The sequence below is a fragment of the Pelmatolapia mariae genome, linkage group LG17, assembly GCF_036321145.2.
Source record: "Pelmatolapia mariae isolate MD_Pm_ZW linkage group LG17, Pm_UMD_F_2, whole genome shotgun sequence".
Lineage (NCBI taxonomy): Eukaryota > Metazoa > Chordata > Actinopteri > Cichliformes > Cichlidae > Pelmatolapia > Pelmatolapia mariae.
Window position 1 is genome coordinate 27,741,301 of NC_086242.1, and position 15,253 is coordinate 27,756,553.

General features: G+C 39.5%; 1 protein-coding gene across 1 annotated transcript in view; it reads right to left on the reverse strand.

The window, feature by feature from the left end:
* The window catches only part of gmds (GDP-mannose 4,6-dehydratase), a 171,618-nt gene that overhangs the window by 37,084 nt on the left and 119,281 nt on the right, over positions 1-15,253 (reverse strand). The window lies entirely within an intron of this gene.

Genomic DNA, 15,253 nt, shown 5'->3' on the forward strand with positions numbered 1-15,253 from the left:
GAGCTGCTGACCCCTGGCACATCCAGCATGATTAGAAGAAACTCGCCAGGGACACAAAGACAGACCAACAGACGCTCGTGTCTCCACTCTTTAAAATCACAGAAGAAGACAGAATGAGAATGACACAGAAGGCGTAGTCGTAATTTTTTAATGTTAAATGCAATTTCTATATAAACAAGTCTAAAATCAGTGTGTAATTGAGACTCTATTGTTTCTAACTCAATTTCTAACTATTGTGCTAACTCATTTCAGTTTATTTATTTATTTGCTTCAGATTCTGAACTATTTGAAGATGAAAAAAACACTGTGAAATTAAACCCAGCTGTTATATTAAGTTGCTATAAACAGTCATGAATGTCACGTATTCTCCGACTCTTCATTATTTCCCCTTCAATATCTCAACAACTGGGCCTGTAAATATAAAATATATCAGCAGATTAAAATCTCTGACATCTCATCATTTTTTCTCAGTGCTATGGGTAAAAGGTCAAATTTAACACTTAAAACTTCCTGTCAGCAGTTTGTTGGCAACTTTTTTGTTTTGCAGTAAAACTTGTGCAGAAAGATGCAAACATTTCTGTGCATTAAAGTTTAAAAGATTGCAAACAGTACAAAGACAAAGGTTAAACTGCTCGATACGATGCTTTGATGAAACAACAAATGAAACGTGCCTCTAGACGTTTGGTTGATCACTAAAACCCCTTACATCTCGTGAAGGTAAAACCTTTTAGTACATCTGTGAAAAGGTTTAAGCTTCAGTGTTCAGTACCCGATTGATTGCAACATGCACTGATACAACCCCAGAAGTACCCCGAAAACCAGTTCGTGGTACTTTTTTCAAACAACAGTTTAAAAACTGACATAGTCAAAAGAAAGTCAGTTGTGATACGGAATAGTAATCTTTGCATCAGATTTTCATAGTAATCAAAGTAACAGCGACTGCTAATTTGTTTACAATTCTATGATAATGTCACCAGTAGTGAAAAAAACAAAACAGTCACGTTTCTCTTACTCTAAATGTTGTGTAATGCTGTGAGCTTGCATGCTGAACTACTGTATGCACACATTTCTGTGCACTGTTGTGGCATTGTTTAAGCACATGCCTTCTCGCAAACACACCAGCAGTGATGGAATGAACTTCCTCAGGGAGGCGAGGGCCATTCTACCTCAGGATCGTTCAGGGTCACCTGAGCGCTCAACAATGATGACTCCCCTGAGCCTGACCTCTGACCTCTCACCCTCTGGCCTCTGATGAACAAACCAGACTCTCACAGGGCTACACAAGCCAAAAATTGCAACTTGGCATGTAACTAACAGCACAACAAAGCAACCAGGGCGTCATCAGAATATGTTATTTAGTCTGCTGCCACATTTTGGGCCTGTGAAGTTTACAGGAAAATTTAATTCTCTTACAAACGGCTGCATCTGACAAATCATAAGTAACAAACAAGCAGAAGAGATAACAGAATATTTCATTAGCAGTCCGACAGTTTAAACCTTTTATGTTAACCATCCTGGGCCAAGTGAGAACTGCTGTTTTTCCATGGCTTTGACCACGATTATGCATTATTTGAAAGCAGAAAGCCCCGTGGGTCAAATGGTGTAAACCACTTTAACGTTTTATTACTACAGCAACAACTGCAGATGCAGAGGACCCCGATGTTTTAACAGGAGTCCATAAAGATCAAAACTGTAGTAAACTTTCACTGTCTATACAGGCGGATTTATATTCAATCATCAAACAAAAAGTTTCAATTCCATTTTTTAAATCTTTTTGAGTTAAAACTAAACTGTTCCATGGATAATGGCATAAATATTGATCATGGATATAAAGTGAGCTATGACATTTTTGTGCAATATTCCTTCAGTCTTCTTTTAGCTCCAGCTCGAGTGTTCGACGGCATGTTCATAAACATGAAGCACACGAGTCTTGAGCGAAGACGAGTGAAGTGTTTGCTTTTATCCGTTATATCAGTGTATATTGAAGATCTTTAGACAGCAAAGGCAAACTTAGATGTCAATTTCATTCAGATCTTTCTTTTCTTGTTGTTTTTGCTACATTAAACAGTTTATACAAAATAATTGAGTGTTACCACAAAAGTAGCCCGCATATTACACTACAATATTTTAAATTTATATCAACAATACAGACATGACATCAATCCTGAGAATTTAATCAGAGGTGAGTTCCCAGTCTGCCATTTCCAAAATATGTCAGCGCTTTCCTTTTCGACGTGAGCAGGAATAAGTATCACTGGAAACAGTGGAATATCAAACACTGACATCTACACTGTAATACTGTTTTGATCATCTGACTGGCTGATTATTTGAACTTGTAATGAAGCAGGCTCATTCCCTTTTCCTGCAAACCACACTGATGGATGTGTAGCCTGCAGTAAACTGGATGGCTGTGATGATGGGAATTGGAAACGTAGGCCTGCTTCTCTTGCAGCCAGAGAAAATGTTTACGGCAGGAGCTGAGTGATATGGCCTCTGCTGATTTTTTTTAACAAGGATATGTAATAAATATTCTGATGTGTATTTTTCTACGTATTGTAGTGGGAATAAAGAGGAATGAAACGGAAGATTGGTTTATTCATCTCAGCCCGTTCAGCGATAACTTCTCCGCGGATACGCCAACATTTCCATCTCGTTCTCGGCCTCTTTACAACACCCCGCTTTCCTTCTTTTACCTTTTACCCTCTTTTTTCCCCTTCTCCCGCTCCTCCCTCAGGATCGCTCTGCTTCATTAGCTATCTGATAAACAGCTCAGAGGTTCAGCCCTTCACACTGAACCCGCACCTTCCTGTTCACATGGCCACAGGATGACCCCCATCACACACTCCACACTTGACTGCAGCTCAGAAACAGCCACCGACCACCGCGGACCCCTTTACCTGAAACATATTCTGACACACACGAGGGAAAACCGAGCTGACCAACGTTTAAATGGTTTTTTTTCTATTGTCTCGGAGTTATAAATTTCTGTTGGAAGTGATATGAAATGTGGATTTCAGTACAGCTCTTGTTGTTATTGTTACTCAATTTGACATCTGTAATTATTAAAATACAAGCCAGATCTGCTTTTCAAGTTATTAAAATACTCTACAATACAAATTTTCAAACAAACTGGATAATATAAAGAGTTCTGGAGAGTAACTTTGCTTATATATTATGCATAGTTTACTAATGTAATTAGTGAACTAAATGTAATGGCATAATTACTGACATTGCAATCCAAAATTACATGTTCCTGTTTTGATTTACGTTGTTTACTTCTTTTAATTTTGTAGCTCACATGACCATATTGAGTTATAACGCATGTTAAAGCAAAATTTTATAATAATTTCATTTTTAAAAAAATCAACACAAATTATTTCCTTTTTTATCTGTTGTTGTTGTTGTATTTTATTTGCTTTGCTTCTTTATCTCGTAAAACAGAGTTCTGCATACATATGATTCAGGAATCAGTAAATCTATTGACTTTTATTTATAATTTTATTTTTTTCTTTTTCTTTTTATTAAAGACTTAAAACCAAACCAGTACTCAGTGTTCAAGATGATTGATAGACTGAAGAGACGTTTTTCCAACATAGTACCAACATGCTGGAGGCCTGCAGTAAAAGATGTACCAAAAATTATACATGCAATGCTTTAAAACGGAATTCAAAGTTTAATATTACATGTTATAATAAAATGCCATCCTTCTGTAGCTGACAGGGAATCACTGAAGCAAAGCCTGCTTAAAACACTTTGATTTGGAAATGGTCATGAATGCCAAAATAAAATCTGATGAAAAATGTTACACCAATAAAAAAAAGTTAACAAGTAAAATATCAATGTATGGAGTTAGTCTATGATATATTTAAAACAAAATCACAAAATATCTTTGTGCAGATTCAGGCAACTTCAGACAAACATAACTGATTCAATATTAACCGACTCAGCAGTGACCTCAGCAGGGCAGCGTCCCCTTAATACGGTAGAAGTTTCATGGCTTCAGCATTCAACTGCCGTGGCTGCGACTTTCTTTCTTTTTTTCTTCTTACAGTGTGTTATATTTAATCTTTTCCATATGCTCCTGTGAGATAGAACACAGATAGAGCACAACCAAAGGGACTGAGCTGCGGGAAAATCCCTGGTTTAAACCAAAGGCAGCCTGCTGACTCAGAGTACTGAGCACAGGTCACAAAGTGCAATCTCACCACTATGACACCGACTCTCTGCTACTGCTGACTGCCTTTCAATAGTATATACGTAGTAATTTGCAATACCGTCAAAGTCTCTGTCGATAAAATATTCTCCGATAGAGAATATCATCTCCAAGCTGGCAGAGAATAAAAGGTAAAACCTTTTGTTTTGTTTTGCTAAACAAGTGTTAAATCCTCAGGCAGAAAACAGATCTTATACTCCATTCCTTGTTTTCCAAAAGTGCCTAAAAAGCATCTTACAACAAACAGAGCACCCAAACCACAACTTAAGTGATGACTTATCTGGACCTCCCTCCTCTGCTGACCCCTCCATCCTCCCTTCTTCCACTCTGCGTCTCGCCTCTCTCCCAGGCTGTTATAGCCACTCCATCTTCCCTCTCTAGCTGCTTGACTCTAGCTGACATGTGGAATGGCTCACAGTGAACACTTAATAGAGCTGCGTTTATGCCTGCACAAAGCCATCGGCCCCAGTCGCAGCCAGCTAATGTCCAGAACATGCACACACTTTCCTCCTCATTCAAACATGCAAATGTAAAGCAAAGCCACTTTTTACATGAAAAGCACAAATGCATTCATGAGGGCATTTATTCAAATTATTCCAGAAACACATACAGAGCTTTATAAACGGACTGGTCACACCAGTTTCAGTTAGAATATAACATGTTGCTCACTCTGCTGTGCTGCAGAGAGTTTTGAGAAGCTGCGACTTCATGTCTTCTCAGCTATAGAGCTCGACCAGAGCTGGCTTTTCCAGCTCATTTGGAGCTTAAGAGGTTCTCAGCCCTGTTCCACAACATGCTTGCACAGCTGCCAGACAAGAATGTTAAAGCCTGAAAAGTTAAAAGAAATGCTCTCTTTTCTGGCGTGGACCAAAGTCAAGCCTCGAATTCGAGCAGACACAGCTCCAGTCTGCCGGGCCCACCGCTCTCCACTGATAATGAGATTAATGACCTGCACTTACTACTATGTTATGATACTATGATACGTCACATTTGAGCTCAAACATGGCCACGTACGTCATAAGTGTGTGTTATCGGCTGGTCTTTTCGGACCCACATCCATCAAGGGCCAGTACTTCCCGGATACAGTGGCAATCATCTACAGCCATCTTGTACTGAGATTAGGCAAATAGTATTGAAATGACGACTTCAGAATGACCTAGGGGCCACTGCTGATACCAGACTGAGGGCAGTTAACCTCTTACTACTGTGGATGTTTATATATGACTACATGTAACATCAAATTCATCATATTTTTCAAAACAATTCAAAAAATAATCTTATTTTGTGTTAAGAACCTTCTTTACTTCACACCAATTCAGAGTATGACAAATACCAGGGGTTACTTTCGTTAGAGTTTCTACAAAGTTCTTCATCAGTACAATTTAAGTCTTCAAGACTTTTCAAATGAGTCCACTGGTGCTTGTATTTGCTATGTTCATGGTTTTCATATACTTTTTCATAAAGCTGTCATGAAAAGATGCTGCAAATGATAAGACCTTTCTCCCAGTTTCTGCCTTCCATCATCAATAAACCAGAAATTTTCATAGCCCATGCAGTTTGTCTGCCAGCATTTCAGAAAGTGAATAGAAAAACAGATTTTCGTTTGCCACTCGTCAGCCCCCACCCCCACTGAGGTGTGAATGCTGCAATGTTGGCTCGTTCACTTCTGCCTAAAATCCAGAATAGTCTAGAGTGGTTCAGTTGTCAATAGTAAAATGTTTTGATTTCACTCTGATTTTTTTCCATTCTTCTCTGACCCCAGAAGGGATTTAACATCATTTTTCTAAGACATTATACATGTCAGAAAATAACTAGAGGGAAGTCTGTGAACAATAGTTTATTGAACTGTTTTTCCATCAGTTTGTGTTCAGAATTGTCTGGTGGCTTCAGAATCGCAGCACAATGATGCACTCCGGCCAGGCTTACTTTGCCAAGAAGTTAGAGTGTATTAGTGCTTATTGCTTTCACAGCCTACAGTTACTTTTTAGATTCTTTTGTTCCACCACCAACAATTGCAAACAGCCTTGTGCTCCAAGGCCTCAGTCACATAGGCCTAGAGACCAGTTGGCAACTACCTGGCAACCACTGGTTGCAAGGGAAAAATTTGTATTGCCCATCTGGCTAGTGAGTGGTTGGTTGCTGGAGGTGTGGTGAAAACTGTGAAACAGGCATGGAGGATTAGAAACTAGTCACTGACCCCAGGTAATCCCAGGTCACTAAGATAAATGTGTATTCCCCAACTAGTTGGTGAGAGGTTTGCATCATTTGCATTTAAAGTAAAAGTTGCAACTTTTGAAACATTGGTTTTAGTGGTAAGGCACAACTTTTATATTAAAGGTGAACATTCTGTTTCTGGTTTGCATTGCACTTTTTTTTTAAGATTCACTGCTGTTTGGTGGTTAGTTACAAAGTCTTTGCCCACAAATCAGCGTCTTTAATGCAAACTACAAGTAATAAAAGCAATCACTGGGAGGTTTTTTGGGCAGTAATCTTTTTAAGACCAACTTCACCCAACTACAGCCAGAAGCCTCCAGCAACCAGCTGCCAATTGGTTGGGGAATGCACATTTTTCTAGAATCCAGACATGTCAGGAGGTCACTGACCGGTCTCTAGGCCCGGGTGACTGAGGCCTAATTTAATCCAAACTGATGTTACATGTAAGCCTTCAATCAGACCCCTCAGTGGACACCCCCCCAGTATTCAATTTCCTTTTATATAGTTATGCAACATTTTGATGATTCAAATATATTTCGTAATGCTCAAGAACATACAGCTGATGCTATTTTTTGTATTCACACCTTATATGTATATTTTAGGGGTGCAACGATACACAAAATTCACGGTTCGGTTCGGTTCGATACTTTGGTGTCACGGTTCGATATTTTTTCGATACAAAAAAAAATGTTCATGCCTTTTTAATTTGTCATTTATTAAAATTATAAATTTATATTTTAACTCAAAAGTACAGTTTTTAAATTTAATGTTGCTGAAACAACAAAGTAATAAAAAATAAATCTATCTGATCGAGAAATCACTCATCTTTGAAAAAGAGAGTTTATTACAGAGAAATGGCTCTTTCCAAAATAAAAGCTATACTATACGCTTCTTCTGGGGTGTATTCTCAGCAGCATATTAAACATATCAGGTCCCCATAAGGAGAATCATGTGCTAACGGCTATCTAAATGGCTCGGGTAAAGTTTGTAGCATGCGTGCTTGTTGTTTTTGTCTGCTTCCACTTGTCTTTGCACTAGGATGATGTCGGAGTAAATGTGCAGTCATATTCGTTGTGTTCCCACTAGTGCTGTCAGCGTTAATCTCGTTGAAATGACATTAACGCCACAACGCGGCAAATCTCCGTTAACGAGCTACCGCGGATCGCCCCGTGCGTGGGGTTGGACGGCGTCAACACGTTAACGAGCTAACTGCGCTAACGCACTAGTTCCCACCAATGTAACTGAGCATTGCGTGGCACATCCGACATACTGTTTTACTTTTGTCCATGACGCGCTTACCTTCAGGGTCATACGTCACATGAAGACCAAAATAGCTCCAAACGCCAGATCTGAATGAGGGTGGGGGAGGTTCAATTTGCCATGTTGCAACGAGCTGAACTTCTGTCTCGCTAGCTTGCGCTGCGCTCACTGGACCTGTGCTCGACAGTGCAGCCTAGGCGGAGTAGTCGAACGCAGATTCACTGAGCGGTCAACACAGACAGCATCGTCAGAAGAAAAGTTGATAAAATAAATTAAAAATTTTGTATTTTTCGATACATATGCGTACCGAACCGAAAGCAGTGTATCGAACGGTTCAATATCGATACGAGTATTGTTGCACCCCTAGTATATTTGTAACTAAACCACAACCACTAACTAACAACCACTTGACAAGTGTGTATATGTTTGTTTATTAAATAAAACATTCCTGTGAATGTGTTCTACAGCATTCCATAATGGTGTAGATGATTCCAAAGAACTGCGGCTTCCTCTGAAAGATACACCCAAAATCACCCTTTTATTCTTTGTGCATCATTGCTGTAAAACACATTACCATACATGTTTACACCCTCCCCAATGGCCCCGACAAAGTGTTTAGAGCTGTCAATATGCAAGTGACTCATAAACCAAGAGCCCTCCTTGCCTCTCTAAACGGCGTATCACATAACAATTCCTGACGACACAGCAATGACACACAGTCCATGCCTGTACAAACATTTTAAAAGCCAAATAAGCAACGCAAGGAAGAGAAGCAGATACAACTCTGCAGGATTATGTGTCCCTTTAAGGAATTTTGATTAGAATCGGGTTTTGGCTGAAACACGTCTGCAGCATTAACTACAGGTAGCATTTGACACTTTTCCTTCTAAATCTGTTGAAAGCAGGTCAGACTCACTGACCTATACTTTGATCAGATAAATTTCATGATCATTATTGGGAAGTGTTTTTTTTAATTTATTTGTTTAACACCTTTGTTAAAAACTTGTACTCATAAACCAAGATCTACCTGATAAATTCAAATAACACCTAGCTCTGCTTTTGAAAAGGGATAGAGGGGTTTGTGAAAAATTAAAAACAGTTTTTAAATTAACAACTTAACAACGGAATATTGAAAATGAATCAATTATATACATAACAGAAATTAGATAAAGCATTGAGCTCTCTCAGGTTACCCTGCAACTGTCAATGGACGACCATTGTTGGGGGTCCCAGAGAGGTCTAAATAGGTTCAGGTTAACTTTCACTGGGTCACTTGACAGAGGTGTCCCCAGTAAATTTCACTGTTGTCTTGGCCTTGTGTTTTGGGCCCTTGTCTGCGGCAATGTCTGAGGTTCTGAGGACTATGCAGCAAATTCTTATTAAAACATCTCTGTACCTGACTATTCTCTCTTTCCCAGTCACAGAAAAACAAATCCAAAGCATGATTCTGCCAATGCCACATTTCTTCAGGAAGGGTTTCTGTCAGGGCACTAAGCCCAGATCAGTGGGAAATAAATCTTTCATTTTTGAAAGATAGCAGACTAAGAATTCTGGGTATTCTCCATTTGCACTTGTTTCATATCATGTAATGTTCAACGTAAGTAGCCCATGTGTAGCTTAATGTCTTTTCTATACGTGGCAGAATTTGGTTCGAGTCAGCTCTAAATATGAAGTGAAGAACTTGAGTGTAGCGTATATAAATAACGAAACCTTAACAGTAGTTAACAAACTATATATAAAATTTATGTCCTTTTGATGACTGTGAAAGTCAGGATTATTTCATGCAATTATGTTGAATGAAACAGTGTTTCCTTTGCCACCACTAGTTACAGCACTACTCATAACAGAATTACTTTGCACACTGGCAACTGGTAATCATCCTTAACAACATAACACAAAAAACTCATAAGGCTCTGAAGCTGGACATGAAGAGACATTCAGTCTGCGACTCTGTGACTAAGTCCTGCCGCCCGCTGTAGAACAAGTACAGATAAACCAGCTGGTAAAAATAACATTTAAATGAATGTCTTTTTAGCACATTAGACGTGCTCTTTCTAGACAGCCATGGACCAGATATCAAATTGGAATGCAGACTAAATGCACTGAAATGGAGACTGGTGGGCTAACATTCCACACGTTCCTGAGCAGAGTTCCATCGAAGTTTCATCTAACGTGTTTTCATTTCCAACATATTTTATGTGACTTAACTTAGATATGTTTCACTTTTCTCTCTCAATCCGTCTTTATCTGAAAATCCCCAAATGTCTTCTCGTGAGTCAGTAAAGGGCAGGGGAGGATTTGACAGAACCGTGAACCAGTCCAGACCATACTTGGCTGAACCAAACGAATTTAGGTTAGACCCGGACAGGCCAAATGAGGTAAACGCAGGGACAGACCAGGCATTAGCAGCCTCAACATAACTGCTTTCCAACCGTTTTGTGCTTAAATGCAAGTAAGAACTTCAATCATTCAATTTAGGGCTACATTTTCACACATACACTGATACACACACAGACATGCTAGTACACACAACTTTCCCAGGCTCCACCTCAGGGAGCACACATCGTCCAAATGGCTGCTATGGAGCTGTGATTTTTAGCAGAGCAGCTTCTTTTATTTTTTTCAAAATTGTTCTATTTTTTTAAATTCAAGATTCCTATTTTTAGAGATGGCTGAAATTATTAACCCTCCTACCCCCTTTACACACACACTCATTCTTCATTCTCCTCCCCCTTTCTCCCCCCTCCTTCCCGCTTGTCTTTCCTGTTGTATTTTGACCAAAAAAGTCAGAGACTTTAGTGTTTTTCCCTGTCAGACACAGGCTGTCTGGACGTTAAGTTGAAGACAGAAGAGGCTATATTTGCAGTCTGACCTCACTCTGAACGCAAGCACACAGACACCCACACACACACACGTGCACACAGACACGCGCGCACACACACACACACACACACACACACAGTTTTAACATGGTCAGGGATGACGCAGGGACAACCGCACCTCTGCGTTGTCAGTTTCATTCTGACCATGTTGCTGCTGGACGGGCTTCGCATCAGTGGTCAGCCTCAGTGGATGCTCTTTCACAGACAACAGCCTGTTAACCCAGAGGCCACAAAATTTCAGTTGATCAAACAAAGTTTAAAACATTTTATTGTGTTGATTCCTGGGTGTTGCTTCTGGAAGCTCCACAAGTGCTCGAGCCCACATCTAAGATTAACAGAGCTCGTAGGGAATACGTTTACTCTATGTCCCCCCTGCATTCAAAAGCTTAAATTTGTAAAAAGCTGAGTGGCATTGCCCAAATATCCTTCACTTGATGGAAAATGAAGAAAAAAGTGAGGAAATACAAATCTGCTCACTGTGCCACATGTCCATACGCTACAATTAAAGACATAAAAACTCAAAAATTCCATTCATGGTTGAAGGATGTGTCACTTATTCTTGGAAAATGATACAAGATGTAATTTTCCAGATTCCTGTCATCACACCGAGGCTGCTGGGGGTCGCATCACTGTGTTGTACAGACAATAATGCTCCTTTTGCTTTTCACTTGACTTTTTAACTCTTTTTTCACCACTATAATAAGTTAATCACATTCACTTAAATATGTGCATTTACTCTTATTCTGTGAGCTTTTGACTGTAACAAAATCCTTACGAAATAAAGCAAACTGAACATCTGAAGTCTCTAAAAACTTTTTAGTGCACTCAATTGTTACTGAGGACTCTAAATGTGTTTTTAGCCTATAAATAGTAGATTTAATCCACCGGCACCAGTAAAGACTAGTATTCATTCACATGTGCCATTAACGCTTTCTCCATATGGTGACATATGACTTTATTTAGATAAAAAACTGAATCACTGATGATGCTAACAGTGACAATGGACATTTGTGTGTGTGTGTGTGTGTGTGTGTGTGTGTGTGTGTGTGTGTGTGTGTGTGTGTGATTTACTCTTCTGTGTGAAAGGATGTTGTATGTTGCAAATCTGTAAAAAGAATATTTTATTGTAATCAAACAGTGAGGCTGCCTTCTAGGAAAATGAAATTCCTTCAGCCATCTCATATTGATAAACCAATCCATCAATCAAACCAGCACCCATTCCTTTGAAATTATCAGTGGGTTTGTATATCTAAACATAGACACAAGCATGGGGAAGTCCACACACACACTTGAACTTGGCTATGACCTCTGGCTGTATGAGCAGTTAAACAATCTTTCCATGTTTTCACCACAGGAACGGACAGGGGTCTCATAAAGAGTGTCATTCACTATTTAAGTCTCAAACTCACACACGCATATACTTAGCAAACTAAATTGTCCATGCATGTAAACACACACACACACACACACACACACACACACACACACACACACACACACACACACACACAGAGGTTGGGCAAAGCACCATGTAATGCAGACAGAGCTGCTGATTCTCGGAGTTTAGCGATAGCGTCATTTTTACACCGTGAGAACCCGAGAAACACATTTCTCAAAGGAGCCCTCTCATTCGATGTGGGTGTGTTACCATTTTTGGGGAGAAAAAGGGGGATAGCAACACAGACACGCATATCCACACAGACATGAGTTAAGTAATGTTAAATATAGCAGCTGAATGCTAATCTGTTATAGCTGGGTTATGAATAGGCAGTGTGCAGAGGCTACAGAGGATGTGAACCGTGTTTAAAATAGTTAAAAGGTTTAAAATAGTTGCTTCAGATTTTCTGCTCTTTATTTAACTTACTTTAACCCAGAATTGCACACAGTAAAAAAGATGCATGTGAATGTGCATCCTGTCAGAGAGAAGGCATCAGCAGCTAGAGGCGGAGTGATGTTAGGCCAGAAAAGTTCCCTCTTTATTCAGCTCCCTCTGACGAGGCAGGAAGAAAAACAAACATAAGCATGAGTAGGATGACCGCTGCCTCACAGCGTAACAAACAAACTTATTGTTTATATTTATTTCTATATCTCTCACCATACACCGCAATATCCAAGCAGAATGTCACAGCAGATTCTTGGGAGCGAAGGTAAAATCTACAGTGACGGAATAAAGTGGACGCACGGTGGCTTACGATGATGCTTCAAAGTTAACAAGTTCTTGTTTTTCAGCATTTAAATGTCAAATATTCCCATTCAGTTTCTAAAATGTGAGGCTTTGTCTCTTTTATATATTTGAAGAAAACATAATTTCTAAACATCACATGACTAATTTTTCAGTATCTGTTAAGAAGAACAGGAAAAAGAAATGAGAGCATGATAATAACAAAAAACGTTTAGTTCCATCCATAAATTCTAAGAACTGCATTGTTTTTAGTTTTTGAGACCTATTTTAAAAAGGGGGGTAAGGGCCTGAGAGTATGTGAAGTGGAGATAAACATGACACAGGAAGCTAATTTTGTGTATTTCATGTTATCAGGAATTGTGGGATGTCACTGGCTGCAACAGTCTGATCGTAGGCGGTAGATGCAATTTATGGTAGTTGGAATATTTTTAGTCTTTCCATGAAATCTGAAAAGAGATAATTCCATGGGAATTTGGACTCAGACGGATCAGTTAAAAATGAGAGACGTTTGTCAACCTAAATGACAAGAAGGAAAGAATGAGGCAGAAATGTAATGAAAGTTATTAAAAATCATGAGGAGATATCCTTTAACCTTCCTGCAATGTTTAAGGCAGAAATCAGAAGACGAGAGGTTAGTAAGTGAGCGGTGAGGAAACTGTACGGGTGTTTGTGAATTGAATTGCCAGACTTCCTCAACTGTCTGAATTTGAACTCATGACCCCTGACCTTGGGGGGCTGAAAACAGAAGCTGAACTGCAAGAAAGAGACTGTTTACAGTGTAAACAGGCCTGAACACAGATTGTGCTCCTACATGCTGCCCTGCTTTTAATCTGTCACTCGGAACAATGGTCACTTTCCCCTTCAAAGCTGTATGTGTGTGAAGGCATGTGTCAATGCTGGACCACGTCTCTGTGCCTAAAATGCATTTCAAGCTACAGTGATCTCATCGGAGATACTATCAGCCTGTTTACCGTTTCTACGCTCCTCTGTGGCCACTACACTTGTACAAATTGGACATTGAAGAGCAGGTGTGTGCATGAGATACCAAGCTCTGTGTGTTTGAGACAAAGGTAGGCGATTATTGTAAAATCACTACTGCAGGTGGAAGAGCAACTCTACTGCTGAAAAGCAGGCAACAGACAGAAATACAGACTAAACAATTTTAATGGTGTTTTGTCACATGTTTAAAAATGTTGTTAGTATATTTATAGAAGGGCAGGGGCCACGCGTCATGTTGGATTGATTAGGCATCAAGTATTTTTAAAGGCAGTTCTTATAGAGAAACATTTTTTGTAATGTTAAGTGAACATCATTTAACAGTTTTACTCTTTTATTTTAGTGTCAACAGTAGAAAATAGTGACACACATACATTATTGTGTTTCATGCCTTCTTTCTGCACTGCAGCAACCTGTGCAGTCATATTGAATCGTCTACCTAATAATCTGTGCAGTGGGTTATTGAGTGTGTATTGACAGCCACTGATATTTTCCATCAGCATCAGCAGCAGTATTGATTATAATGATTGCTGAAAAATAACAAAAAATGTAGAAGTAGCAAACATTTTGGATGGAAGCAATGCAGGACCCGTGTCCATTTGTCAGCTATGTCCACTTGTCATTTTGGAATTTTTGAGCAGTTCTGCCATACCCAACAAAAAAATCACCAGTCACATTTGTGTAGAAACTATGGGTTGACCGTGGTTATGTCCTGGTGACCAATGCAATCACAAGGATGTTTTTGGATCACCACCCTTTGTGCGACCAGCTTCACTCAGGAACCTACAGTGAGTTCCTGTGAACTGAAAGGGAATACACATTTTTCCCTAGTGACAGGAGATTGCGAGGCGGTTGCTGACCGGTCTCTAGGCCCATGTCAGTGAGGCCTAATCCCTGAATTATGCTTCAGCGGGAAATCTATGTTGTAACTTACTCTGTAACCAGAAACCTTCCCTAACCTTCCACGTCAGTCAGACTCATTGTGAGCTGAATCTTTAGTTACATTTCTCGAGAAGTGCACATCATGTTATGCAATGATTCTGATTGGCATGGAAGGTTACAGAGAAGGGTTAACAAGGGCTCTGGTTACATGGTGAATTACCACACACTTTATGTAAAACTGAGCAAGTAGTTTTTAGAGCTTCCAAATAATGACACAATAGTTATCCTGCAAAATAGAGAATGTGCCAAATGAAAGAATAATAATTAAAGAATATCACTGAAGCTAATCTGTGGTTTTGGAAAAATAAAAATCTGTGTTCTGTCAAATGAGTAGTTTGTCTTATCTGCATGAACTGAGACAACACTGATAAGGCAGTGGGTGACAGAGAAATTCAGCTAAAGATCATTGGGGGGTGGGGGTCTTCGGGGACAGCTGGGAAACTGCACATTCATCATTTTTGCAAAACACAAAATGGGCACAACATAATATTTTAAAAACAGATAAAATCCCCTTCCATCCTCCACGCTCTTTATCTCTCTTTTAAGTGCCTGTTGATTCATTAA